The following is a 14,397-nucleotide window of genomic DNA, read 5'->3' as shown; positions in this document are numbered from 1 at the left end:
CTCTCTCTCTCTCTCTCTCTCTCTCTCTCTCTCTCTCTCTCATATGTTTAACTGCTACTCCCAAACACCAGCCAAACTCTTCCCATAGGGTGAGGGTTGAGGTTCAAACTACCTGTCCATCTCTAGTTGCCTTCAGCCAAAGGTATCCTAATAAGACGCAGTGGTTCTTTGTTTGGGGTGTGTGTGTGTGTGTGTGTGTGTGTGTGTGTGTGTGTAGACACATGTATATGCACTTGCCTAAGCATGGCATGTGCAGGTCAGAGGTCAAGATCAGGTGTCGTCCTCTATCACTTTCCATCTTGTTTTTCAGAGACAGAGTCTCTCACTCATTGATCCCGGAGTTTGAGCTTTGGCTAGGCTCCCTGCCCAGCAAGTTCTCGGATCCATTTGTCTCTACCCGCTCCTTTCCCAGCTCCAGAGTTATAGACACATCCTACCATGTCTGGCTTTGACAAGGGCGATGAGAATCAAACTCAGGTTCTTGTGCAAGCACAGTAGGTACTTTACCCAGTGAGCCATCTCCTTGGCTAGCTATGTGTAATTTTTTCTCCCATGGGAGTTTGATGGGGAGGATTTGTTTGTATGCACATGCGTGTTTTGCCTGTGAATGCACCACCTGTGGGTCTAGTGCCTATGGAGGTCAGAACAAGATCCCTTGGAACTGGAGTTACAGATGGTTGTAAGCTGCCATGTAGGTGTTAGGAACTGAAACTGGTTCTTCTGAAAGATCAATAGGACTCTTAACCACGGGGACATCTCTCTGGCCCCAGTGGTAGAGTTTGGATCTGAGGATAGTGATGATAATGCCCCTGGGGGCTGCAGGGCAGATCACTATGTCTCTTGTGGCTAATTAGTGATAATCCTCCCCCACAGCTCTAGGTGAGAAGAGTCCACCTCTGCTCAGGTGGCCAGGCTCTGCAGGGATTCTTAGCCAATTCAGGAATGTTCCTCATGTGGCCTTGGCTTGTGTGCTAAGCTGATCTCCTGGCATCTACTCTAAATCTGAACCTTGATTTATGGAGGAGCCAATATGGCTGAAGGGGAACAGCCTCTAGCTCCTTTGCCTGTCTACTCCTGAGCACCCATGTTGTCACAGATGTTGTGGTCTTTGTTGCCAGGCTCCTGTTTGCATGCAGTCTCTGCAGCTTCATGATGTCACAGCCTGCAAGAGTGAGGCTCAGCAAGCACTGCGAGAGACCAACTCCCCGAACAAGTGTGATGTCGCTCAGAATTGCTATCCAACGTGGCGACAGCACACACATGGAGATGGTACACAGCCACCACTTTCCAGTTATAGAGAGGGGAGTGAGAAGGCAAACCAAAATGCCTGCATTCAGATGACCCCCTCCCCAAAGTGACCAAAAATCTCAGAGTCCCTGACTGCAACTTTTATCAAAATCTCACCCCATGTCCTGCAAGCTGATTCAAGGTTATCCCTCAAGGCTACAACGAGTAAGGCAGGAGACAATGAATTCAGCCAATGGGATGGAGTCTTAGCAACTCTTATCTTGGCCATCTTGATGTGGCTTCTATGCTGGTCCTCTATCTACTAACACTTTTTTCTTCATCCTCTAGACTCACAGGTCCCCTACTTACAAAGGATGTCCCAACCACCCATTTTAGGGTCACTTTCTCGATGACTGCCACATTGTATCTTCTGTCACCAGCTGGAATATTTCTTGGTGATCACGGTGGGTTTTTTTTATAGCTACAAACGAAACACCAGAGAGAACAATATAATGCAGGAAAGACTTATCTGGGTTTAGTTTACAAGGGTTTAGGACACAGTCTGTTGGCCTCATGTGCTTAAGAGAACAGTACGGTGGCTGGAGCTTGCGGGAGAGAAGGCAGAGAACCAGAAAGTGACTGGAGCCAGATTAGTGGTTTGCCTTCCATGGCCTACTTCCTCTAGCTAGGGCCCAACTCTTGAAGTTTCTAGAACCTCCCCAAATAGCACCATCAGCTGTGAAGTAAGCCTTCAATATACAATCCCATGGAGACTACTTTAGATTTGAACAGTAACAACTGTATTTTGTACTTGTTTGTTATCTGGGGAACAGAACGTGTGGGTTAGCTGTGGACTATGGCTGGCTCTTAGGAGTTCCTCACTGATAACAAGTGAATAGCTAAAGAAATGATGTATTGACTTCTCTCAGATGCCTTGGACAGCCCAAGTCCCATTTCTTGGTTCTGGTTAGTGTTACTGCCTTTTGAAGGCACTTCACCAATGACACCAAGAGCCAAAGTCTCTTGGAAACAGCTGATCCCACTGAATTCAGAGAACCAAGAACAACATCACCCCTACCATCTGTTCTGAGCCATTTAAGATAAACCGGTCCCAGCTAGCATGATGCTCCAGGCTCACCTGTGCACCTCTGCCCTATGGAAATCGATAAACATTCCGTTGTTGGTCTGATTAGACCTCACCACTTAAGAAAGCTGCTGCTGCTGCCGCCTTCTTGTAGCTGTGTGCCCACTGCCAATCAGTTATGACCTTTAACATCTAAAACTAGTTCTACAGAGCATAGATAGATATTTGCCCCTTCCTCGATTTCTTCTCATCATGTTTGATTCTTCCCACACCATTGACAACAGGGGCTAGGAGAAGGTGGCTAAGATGTTATCTGAAATATACAACAAATCCTACCAAGGTCTAGTGTCAGCACTCCCATCTCTGAACATTGTGTGGCAGTCACAGCCAAGCCTCCAGATAGCTGGGTGGAGCCCTTGACAGCCCAGTTTCTGAAGGCTTGTTCACTGCAGCCTCTTTAGGAGACAAAGTCTCCTGTGTGTGCACTATAAGGCTGTCCATCTGGAGGAAGATTGATTGACAGGTGTGAAACGGCCAAACGGGAAGACAGAAGACACCCAGTTGTAGAGAGGAACATGGGGGAAGGAGAGGCAAGATGATATTTGTTAGGTACTTTTGTGCTGTTTTGACAAAATAGCCAGCAGAGCAATAGGAAGAAAGGCTGCCCCGAGGCTAAGGAAAGTTGGCAGAAACCTGACCACACTGGCTTCTGGCTGGAGGCTTTTCGAGCCAGTTTGATGGAGTTAAGATTGCTAAAGAGACAGAATGAAGCTTCCTTGTCCTGTGCACATGACCTTCCCCCTTGGGAAACCAGGGGCTTAAACTGAGAGAGAGAACCTTCACAACACGTGCCTGATGAGGAACATAGAGCTCACTGATGTCTCATGTCATAACACTCAGAAATCTTAGAGCAGAGGACAGCCACAGGGCTACAAGGGTCTGCCTCCATCTCCAGACCATATCAGTGTTCGAGTCCCGACTCCGAAAGCCCACAGGTCCCTGGAGAGTCTCCCTGCCTGTGCCTGTTTAGATTGAGTTTTCATAAACACGGATTCCTTCATCAGCAAGTTTGAATTTATAAACAGTGATCTTCGCACGAAAAGCAGCGATGAGGGCTTTTCGATAAAAGTTACATCTCCATTTAAGAAAGAATACATAATTCCATATCCCACTGTCCCTCGAACTTTATTCCCGTTTATGTAGATCTTAATACAGTTATATAGTCGCGGGGCTAACGTCCCCTCCGGATGGTAATGAGGTCCTCTAGAACCCTTTAGCTGCAATAAAGTATGCAGAAGTTAAATGCACAGATGGAAAAAAATTTGTCTCAATTTTATACTTCTGCAAAATGGTAATTTTGTACTTAAAATGTACAAGATGGATGTTCAGAAATATAGGCTGATAGCCTAAATTATATTTGGTCATAATTTATGTAGTACAGTCCCAAAGAGATACAAAAAGGCAGAGCATAATTTATCTGCTAGAACCAGCGATAGCTTTGCTAAGACTCCCATTTATTCCATCCCCCATAGTTTCAAGCAGCCTCTGTCCTCAGGGCTCACTCCATTTAAGTTCTCCATGCTGCTGTTTGATCACATATTGTAGTCTATAATTTGCCTATCGTCTGAAGCAAATTTAGGTCCCAGAAGTTATGATCTCTACATAGCAACCACTTTATTTGGTAAATGCAAAATATTTATAGCAATATAAAAACCAGATGAAAATAAAATTTCTATAATCATTGCAACATACATGCTTTATCACGGGAGCTCGTAAGACTATTACCGTGGGACTAGCATGCGGCCTAATACAATTACCTCTGGACACACGTTGGAATCTGCTGATGCTGAGAAACCTAAGAAACTTTCCCTCCAGCAGCTCTTTCATCTTCCCACCAGAAGGAAGCATCTGGATAATGGCTCCAGAGGAGATGCCCAAAGAAAATCAGATGGGAGGTGAAGTGGTACCCAGCGATGCAAAGGAGTTTCCAAAGAGAAACAAATATGGTAATAAGGGAGACAGCCCTGGACCCTTTCACCTCTACCAAAGCAGGATTACCAAGGAGGTACACGAAACCAAGGACCATCGACCACAGTCTTTAAGTCAAAGCCAGTGACTGTTTACCTTTGTCCGATGACACAGCTTCTTTGTTCAGCGTCCCTCCTCCTCTAGCCTCCCCATGCCCCCAACTTCTTTGTGTTTAATATTCCATGGAGAGATTTGTGGTGTTGTGAGACTCTGTCCATCAGCAGCTCCTATGAAAAGCAACTGTGAAGCTGCTGAGAGATGTTCAATGGATAAAATATCGGCTGTATAAGCATGAGTTCAAATCTATGCCCAGCACCCAACATTAAGCGGGGCATGGCAGTAGCAGCACACCCCTGTAGTCTGTCAGCAACAACAACAACAACAACAATAATATAATGGGAAGTCAGAGAAGACATACAACTTTGACTTGCCTCAATGTGTCTAAACATGTCTACACATACCTACATACAAACATGCACACACACTAACAATTTCACACATACCCCAAAAATTCAACTTGCTTAAAATTTTATCCTCTATCAAAAATGATGTCGTACAGTCATTTTAATTTCCAAGGATGGTCCACTGTTATTCGACAAGGGTGGAGTGGTGGTGAGAACCCATCAGCATCCTTGATGTCTTGATCCTTCCTTTCTTCCAGGGATATGTAGGACTGGGACTTCCCCAACCCAAGTATCGCATATCTGGTCTCCTGGAGCACAAACAAAACTTGCACCTGGCCATGTGTCCTTTGGTTGGAAGACATTGAAACACTTTGCTTGTCCATGTCTGCTAATGAATAAATATGTTTTCTGTGGCTGTGATAAAACACTGTGACCAAAGCCAAATTATGGAAGAAAACATTTATTTGTCTTTAAGGGGGGATTTAAAACCCATAATGGTGCTTTTTTAGCATATGGGTGTCCCCATAGCAGCAAGTGGGGGACATGGCCATAGGAGCAGAAAGCAGGAAGCACAGGGAGAGAACAGGAATTGAGGCGAGCCTATGAACACTCCATGTCCAGCGATGTACTCCTTAGAGCTAAGCTGCACCTCCTGTAACCTCTCCAAACAGCACCACCAACTGGGGATCAAGTGTTCAAATAATGGAGCCTATGGGGGACACTGTCAATCAAACCACAACAGAGAGGCAGAGACTGCGGAGAAAGAGCCCCAGATGGAAAGGAGCACTTGACAACTGGAAGAGACGACTCGTGGCCAGTCTCAAGAGCTTATGGGCAGCCTTCCCATCTACACACTGCGCAAATAGCCCCTCTGTTTCTCCTTGACATCTTCCAGTGGCCCATTGATCTCTTCTGCATAAGATGCATGAGACATATTTCAAAGAGAAATGGGGGCCCAGAGAGGTTACCCAGTAGAGCCACTGGTAGAGGTAAGATTCATAGGGGCAGGCCCCGGACCCTTCAAACCAGCAGCCTCTCTTTCTGCCACACACCAAGGCAGGGCTGCACTTCTCAAGGTACCTGCCTGGATGTATTACTTCTCCATCTTCAGCCCTCTCTCCCCACCATCCCAGCCCTCTTCCATCTAGCCCTCAAGGTTGCCTTTAGCTGAGTGAAGATGAAATAATACCTCAGATACATCTCTACGATAAAAACTTCAACAGGAGTCTCATATATTTTGTGGATACTAAAGATCTTGTGGCTCTTTGAAGACGGGTGTTAGTATTAATCATGGCAGCAGTAGGGAGTCGGATTATTTCCCCTGCACTCAGACCCTCAGCAGCCACCCAGGAGTCACCGTTTCTAGGAGCCGGGTGGCCAGGCTCCCAGCCAGCACCCTAGCTCTCTGTACATGTTTGTTCTTCTTTCTTAAGACTCTTCTGCTCTTTCAGTCTACAAAAGCATCCCATCTTAGCATCCTTCCACCCAAATATGCTGAATCAAAAAAAAAAACCATATGAGTAAACACGTATTTGAGCAGAATTCTACTGAAATCCAAATATTATTCAACGAGGTCTATTTTAAACATTGTTTCTATCATGTAGAACTCAGGAAGAAGGAAGAGGCCAGGAAGAGAGAGAGAGAGAGAGAGAGAGAGAGAGAGAGAGAGAGAGAGAGAGAAGAGGAAGAAGAGGAGAAGGAGGAGGAGGAGGAGGAGGAGGAGGAGAAGCAAGAGAGGATGTATGAGTATAGAAATCAGGGAAGGAAGGACAGAAGAAATAAATAGGTCTTGTTTATGCCCCAATTTTGTAATTATTTAAGACCAAAGCCAGGCCTGGTGGCACATGCCTGTCATGCCAGCTAGCTACTCAGAAGGCTGAGTGGGAAAACATCAAGTTCAAGAACTGCCTGCCCTACAAAGATAAGTTCAAGGCCAGGCTGAACAATTTACTAAGACCCCATTTCAAAATAAAAGAATAAATAAAATAAATAAAAAATAAAAAAGGCAAGTGCTGGGGAGATGGTTCAACAGAGAGAAGCATTTGCTGTGCCAATCTGAGGGCGGGCCTGAGGTTAGTTTCTGGACCTACCGCATGGTGAGGAGAGGAGCCAGTGCCTCAGGAGCATCCACTTAGAGACAATCCTTCAAACAGTCTTATTGCACAGATGAGACTCAGATAAACTGTCTTCTGAGCTCCACAGCTGCAAGGTGGCATACATATAAAAGCATTTCTCTTTCAAATAATAATAATAATAATAATAATAATAATAATAATAATAATAATAATAATGAAGAGGACTGTGAGTGTAGCCTAACATTAGAATGCTTGCCTTGCATTTGGGAGACCCTAGGTTCAACCTCCAACACAGCAAAACCAAGTGTGTGTTGGGGGGTATTGGGTGTGTGCCTGTGAGTGTGTGTATAGGTGTGCTCAAGCGTGTGCATGTGCACGTTAATAAACAATGAGGGTGGGAAGAACCTTCATGTACAAGGCCCGTTCATTTTGCAACTAGAGAAACTGAGGCTCAGAACATAAAATCACACGTCAGCAAACAAAAAGATAGGCATTTATCTGAGTCTCCAAGGAGCATGTAAACAGCGGTTGTGTTCTTTCTGAAGACAACAGCTATTGCCATCAGCTGGGACTCCAAGAACATGGGACAGAAGAGTCATCAGTGACTGGGTTCCTGGTGGCTGCTAGTCTGAGAAAGGAAGATAGGAAGGCAAGCCCTCAGGGAGGGCGATGGATTGCCTCTGCCTGTGGGTTGGCAGTGACCATTCCTTGCTCGACAGGGATGAATGGAGCAAGGAGGTGCAGGCTGACTTGGCTCGGAAGCCTCCAGAATAGGCACAGAGAGAGCAGGCTCTTTCCCAAGATGCCTGCAAATGGCCCCATTGCACAGATGAATCAGGTATCTGCCCAAGGACATGCAACAATGAACACAAATATATAGCATCTCCATAGCGATTATGTTAAATGAAGTAACTACTAACTCATCCCTTGGGGAATTTGGGCTGACATTTCAGGTTGAATTCTGTAAGATGAGATGGTATTTTCATGGAGAGTTCAATGTATGGGCAGAGCTCTTAGGACCCCAACAAATATATGCTCAATGGTCCTAGTCCAAGGAGAGGACTTGAGTACACAGTTCCAGAAGAGAAAGACTTGAGAATCTACCCTATCTCCAGGCAAGGGGCTGGGGGTGGGGGGTACAGCCATCTTCCCCAGAAGTCATCCCAACCCTACCCACGTCCAGCTAGCCTGCAGCCAGGAGCTCAACTCCATCTGAATTCACACTATTATAAAGTGCCGGGATATGAAAGGCACCACATAAAATCAAATTCTCTTCTATTTTAAGTTGAGTGCTACACTGGTTCCGCTTTAAAACCTAATTTCTTAAAAGTTTTTGAGAAAGGAAAAAAATGTCCCTTCGCAATTGGAATCGAGGCCCCATAAATTAACAAGCCACCTCTCTCCACAGCCGTCCGTCCTTCAGTACAGGGCTCTGACTGTACTCTTTCATCAGGCAACCCGCACGCGGCCTCGTCATCCTTCACTGCCCAGAGTGAGGCACCTCAGCCACCGACAACATCACAAATGTTAATATCACCCAAATATCAGCCAAAAGGGCCTATTCCTAAGAACACTTAGCACACACAAAGTGGGGATAAGGGCGGTCAGAATGAAACACCCACAAGTTCAAGGGGAGGGAAAACTCACAGGGTGTCCTGTTCTGCTTGGCCCTCCCTCTCTCCAAAGTGGAAGGTAGAATCATTAACTCCTAGAGATGGAAAGAGAGCCATGAACCATGCCCACTTCACCCAAGGTCACTACTGGTCTGGCAGAAAAGAAACTAGCTAAGTGTGACCCCATCTCTCCTGTAGCAACAGATCCTACGCACTAGGGAAAAACAACCCCAGGCCTGCACACTCACACAGTTCGTTGTGTGGCCGAGAACTCATAATCCTTCTGCCTCCCAAGTACAAAGATCACAGGAAGTGCCACTAGGCATGGCTTATTTTCAGTCATGGTGGGAGGAGCTATAGGGTTGAAGGACAATGGGGTGTGGCATGTGGGCCTGTGAGCTTATGCTTTTCTGTGTGTTTATATGTCCCGGCACATGTGTGTCATGGCACTTGTGTGCAGGTCAGAAGAAAACTTTTTTTTTTTTTCATTTTTTTTAAGTTTCTTTTATTTATTTATTTTTTTATTTTTATTTGATATTTTCTTTATTTACATGTAAATTTCTCTTCCCAATTTCCCCTCCAAAAAACAAACAAGCAAAAACAACAAGAACAAACCCCTGTTGCCTCCCCCCTCCCCATGCCTGCCACCCCGCCCTCTCCCTCTTATTGACCCTGGCATTCCCCTACACTGGGGCACAGAACAGAAGAAAACTTTTGGGCATCAATTCTTTCTACCTTGTTTGAAACAGGGTCTTTTTGCCACGGTATAAGACACACTATCTGGCCCACAAACCTCCAGAGCTTCTGCTTCCTGTCCTCTCTGCCTCCCATGTTCCCCACGTGGCCACTGAGATTACAGACACTCCTGTGTGTAGCTTTTAAGTGGATTCTGGGGATCCAAACTTAAGTCAAGCACTTTCAAGCCACTGAGTCATGTCCCACCCCATGCCCCCATCCCATCCCCGGCCCTGCTCCCAGCCCTGGCCCTTGAGTCTCTCTGTCTTTTAACTGGCATCAGAAAGAGCAAAAAGAAGAGCAAAATGACGTCACTTGCAGAAAGCCAATAAGAATGGTGATTATCACATTAAGCAAAATAAAACATTCTCAGAAAGACAAGTGTCACACACCTTTTCTCATGTGCGAAACACAAAGGGGGAGGGGCTAAAAAGGCACACCAGAGGGGAAGGTGAACCATTTGGGAAGAGGAGAAGGCCTGCTCGGGAAGGTGGAGGGAGGGTGTTGCCATGGGTGACAATGATGGGGGGGGGGTCCATTATATAAGCATAAAAAATGTCATAATGGAACCCATTCCTTTATATAGTGCTGCATCCCCACACTGCTTGGGTCCTGGGACCCTGATCAGGGCCAGCAAAGGAATGAAGAAATGACAGATACACAGAAAAGCTGGGGTCCCATGGGTTGAGCTCTGTAAGGGAGAAGCTGCAGAATGCTCCCCCAAGCTCCTAAACTCAATGTGTTTATCATATAGAGTTGAACAGGGAGGCAAGGTTATTGCATATGTCTGAGCAAAGAGGCAGGATTATTATATGCAGATAAACAAGGAGGCAGGGTATTATATAGCTGAGCAAGGAAGCAGGCTTAGCTAACCTTGGTGGCAGTACTCTCTAGAGGATCAGACTTCTGGCCACAAACATCTGGGAAGAGAAATCTCTGGTGACATCTTCAGCACACACACACTATCAACATCTGCACATAGACCCAAGGAAGCCTCAGACCCTCACCCATCTGGTGCCTATTCTCACGGGTCTGTGTGAGAATCGACATGGCTGCACCCCGTGTCAAACAAAAGACATTTACTCAGATCTTTCCTCTGTCCCTAAAATATAATATTATATATTAATTTTAAAGACTAAATTGTGCCATTTATAATCACTACACTCTTGAGGATGAGGCAGGGGGATTTCAAGTCAACACCAATCTGAGCTGCCCAGTGAGTTTCAGGCCAGACTTGGCTATGTAGAAAGACCCTGTGTTTAAGAAAATGATTATGACCGTGCAGTGGTGGCACACGCCTTTAATCCCAGCACTTGGGAGGCAGAGGCAGGCGGATTTCTGAGTTCAAGGCCAGCCTGGTCTACAGAGTGAGTTCCAGGACAGCCAGGGCTACACAGAGAAACCTTGTCTCGAAAAAACAAAACAAAAAAGAAAATGATTATGTATTATGCTTTAATGAAGAGAAGCCACCCAAGTCCCTCTGTCTCTGTTGTTAAAGAGTCCAACTTGCTATCTGTTGCTTTGTCTGCCTCCTAATTAAAGACTCCATGTCTACTGACCCCTGCTACCCCCTCAGACCCACAACACTGTGGAGGGGAGCACCCACTAAAGTATACAAAGAATACTTCTGATTGACAAAAAAAGAAAGAAAAGAAAGAAAAGGACAAAGAGATGAAAAAGGAAAATGGAAAAAAAGAAAGAAAATTTCTGCTCTGTTCTTCAACAGGATTTACCAAAGCAAGAGCATCATCCCCTAAGCCCAGAGCGATGAGTCCCCCAAATTTTGAAAAACACCCCTCAGTTAATGTGGCCACAGAGATGAAACTCATAGCAATAGAGTCCCCAGGATCTCAGTGGCCTTGGTCCAGGGACATCAGCATCATGTAAACAAGCCATCAGCCATGATGATCACCAGTTTCCGGGGCTGGTCAGGCTGAAACCTTCACTGTGACAACTCGTCTTTAGAAAGAACAGAAGTTGTCAAAAGAAAAAAAAAAAAAAAAGAGGGGGGGAGGGGAGAGGGGAGAGGAAGAAAAAAAGATCCAGCCACAGCCTGAACACTGACTGCCCATCTCAAAATGCCTAACATGTTTCATTTGGCTTACAGTAATCACGTCCTGTCTGTTACCCCTCAAAGTGTTAAGTAGTGCCGTTTCCTCTGGGGATGTTAAGATCTAGGGTTAACAACTTTCTCTGTAAAAAATTCATAAGGTGCAAACAAACAGCCTCACAGCCCATGCCTGGGAGAAGCCAGAGAAGAAGGAACTAAATAACAACCACCACACCACACCACCACCACCACCACCACCACCAACCACACACCCCCAGCCGGAGACTTGGCAATTAACTCCAGCTTTGTCAGCAATTTTTTTGAAAAATTTGCTAAACACGGGAAGCCTCGTCCTCGCCGTATGAGAAACAAAGAGTCTGCAGTGAGTCCCCCATGCATTACAATGTGTGTGTCTTACTTCTTAACCAAGCCGCTAATCACGCAAATTATTGCAACTAATTACATCTGAAGGTCTAATTAATTCTTTCAGTACCACATCATTTAGTACGCATTCACGACACAGCACCTGTTTTGAAAATCCTTGCAGTTAATTTGTTTATAAACAAACACAATTTGCATAAAATGTTTAATGAATGGTTTAACCGTTACTACAATACTTCGGGTTTTGTCTTAGTAGATTGGAGGTCATCAAAGGCCATGAGAAATTAATTTCAAACTATACAAATTAATTTAAAGAGAATGTGTGAATTTCTCATTAATAAAGAAAACATTTCCAACATGTTAATTAATATCTTGGTAACAGGCTAATTACTCACAGCACAAGTACATCTCAAAAGCAAACCTTAAAGATTTAGGGGGCAGAAGGAGGGAGAGGATTTTAAAGGTGTGAGCAGGAAAAGAAAATAACTGCTCAACTCACACACACACAAATACAGTGTCTGATGGTAGTAGAGAATCTACTGCATTGGACCAGTAAAAGAAGCAATCATGTAACATGTTTTAGCTATCAAGAACAGGAAACCCGAGAACCCTCTCTTTCCCAGGTGCAAAGCTTCTCCCAAGATAGAGGAAGATGCTTGCCCTCTGGTAGAGACACACAATTAATGTCAATTAGTACAGTAAGGATCCTGCCTAAGATATAGGCTATCTCAGCTGTCCTGATGCCCTTATCCTAACTATGGCTTCATCTGATGAATCTGCATTTGCTCAGCCTCATCTTCCTCCCCGTAACAAAGGAAGGCAAGACACTCGTGCCTCCCTGGAGAAACTAGGGAAGAGCTGAAGAGATTGCCCAGCAGCCAGGCAGCCAGCAGAGCCCTTGCAAACGCTGTCTCTCTGAAAGGCACTCCAGGCCCTAAAGTTTGTTTCTGATTTGTGACCATTTTCATATTTGATGAGCACCTGTTGTAAATTTGCTTCCGCTCAGGAAGTAGTCTGATGATAGGAACTGGGCACTGTGAAAAGTAGTTGCATGTTCTCCCTTGCTTGGTATTGTCCCTCCGTGCAAAGGCTGATGAAATGGCACTGGGCTCAGAGTCTGTCCAGGGCATCTCTGGGTATCTATCCCACAGGAATCACACTGCAGGAATCTTCCTGCAGAAAAACATCTTCTCAATTGATCTGAAAGTGCATGGTTTTTATTAGTTAGTTTGGTTGGTTGGTTAGTTGGTTTGGTTTGATTTGGTTTGGGGTTGCAGGGGGAGGTTGTTGTTTGGTTAAGTCTGCTGATGGGGTGTGGGGAGAGATGCAAGGAGCGGGGGACATGTATCTTTGTATACACAGGGTGTGGGACAAGACAACAGAAACAAAGAGAATCATACATGCAAGGTTTGCAGCCTTTTCTGGGACACCTAGCTTATTCCCCCTTGCCAAAAAAAAAAAAAAAAAAAAAAAAAATAGTAGAATTCCCATTGGAACAACTCCAAGGGAAAACAGAAAAGTGCTGGGCCTCTGATTAGCCTGGATTGGCAGAGAGAGGCACTACCAAGGAGCCCACTGACCACTTCCCCCTCCCACCCCCGCTTGCTCTTAATGAAGGTCCAGGAAGACTGAAGCTGTCCCCCACCCCCACCCCCAGTAGCCCACCACTGACCAGAATCTTTGTCTCTGAGAGGGTAAAGGCCTTCTGCCCACCTGGGTGTCACTGCCCACTCCCTCCACAAAGAGGCCTGGCAGGCTTTTCCTGTAACCCTCAAGCTCCAGGGTGACCTAGGAAAGTGATGGATTTCAGAGAAAGGCAGGCACTCCCCACTCTTTGCAAATACCTTCTCTCCCTTCCAAGTTTCCCACCAGCAGCACCGGCTGTAAAAATTCAGCCCTTGGAAGACAAACATTTCATGAGAATGGGCTGTGAGAGGGGAGGGGGAAACGCCATCTCACCTCTATCTATCAGGACACAGATGTAAGCTGCTCTGCCCGCAAGGACCAGGGATGGGGAGGGAAGGGGCAGAGCTGCAGGCGAGGCGCTGGGGAGCACAGGCCCATTTGCACATTGGCTTCTTTTTGAAAATAGTACCAAGAAAGCCATGCAAGGAGTTACTGGAGATCTCAGCACCAGAACTGAGGCTGAGGGGATGAGGGTGCCCAGAAGATGCACTGATGAGGGGAGAGGTGGGAAGGACAGGGTAGCTGGCTCAGAAAATAAATGGTATCACAGAATGAACAAGATGAGGTGCTCAAAACTGAAGGCCTGAGAGCCTGAAGCATGGGGAACTGCAGTCCCCTCCCCACACAAGAAGAAACAACACACACACACATACATACACACACACACACACACACACACACCTCAGTTCTCAGAACAGTTTCTGTGCAAAGCAACACTGCACCTAAGCTCAGAGCTCCCCAACTTCTCTCTAAAGTGATCTGAGATGCCCCAACCTAAGCGTGCAGATCTCACAGTTTGTAGCCTCTCTCTCCAAGGAAATCATCCCCAGATCTGGACCAGGATTTTCCTCTCCCTATTAAAAAAATCACCAGCATTTCACAAATAAAGGCACTCACCATGTGAAAAATTATCTTTTAAAATGGAGTTAATTTGCATATAAGGCACGGGAGATTTATGGCAAGCAGCTCCGTCCAGTACCACATCTGCCTAGTATCAGCCGTAATTTAGATTGTTTGTGACTGATCTTAAATTCTAAAGCTGAGCAAAGATGAAGTGTTCTGCCGCTGTATTATTGTCAGGAGTCTAAGACTTACCGGAGATTTATTATTAATC

This window comes from Mastomys coucha, unplaced genomic scaffold (genome assembly GCF_008632895.1).
Source record: "Mastomys coucha isolate ucsf_1 unplaced genomic scaffold, UCSF_Mcou_1 pScaffold21, whole genome shotgun sequence".
NCBI lineage: Eukaryota > Metazoa > Chordata > Mammalia > Rodentia > Muridae > Mastomys > Mastomys coucha.
Note: the sequence above shows the minus strand (reverse complement) of the source record.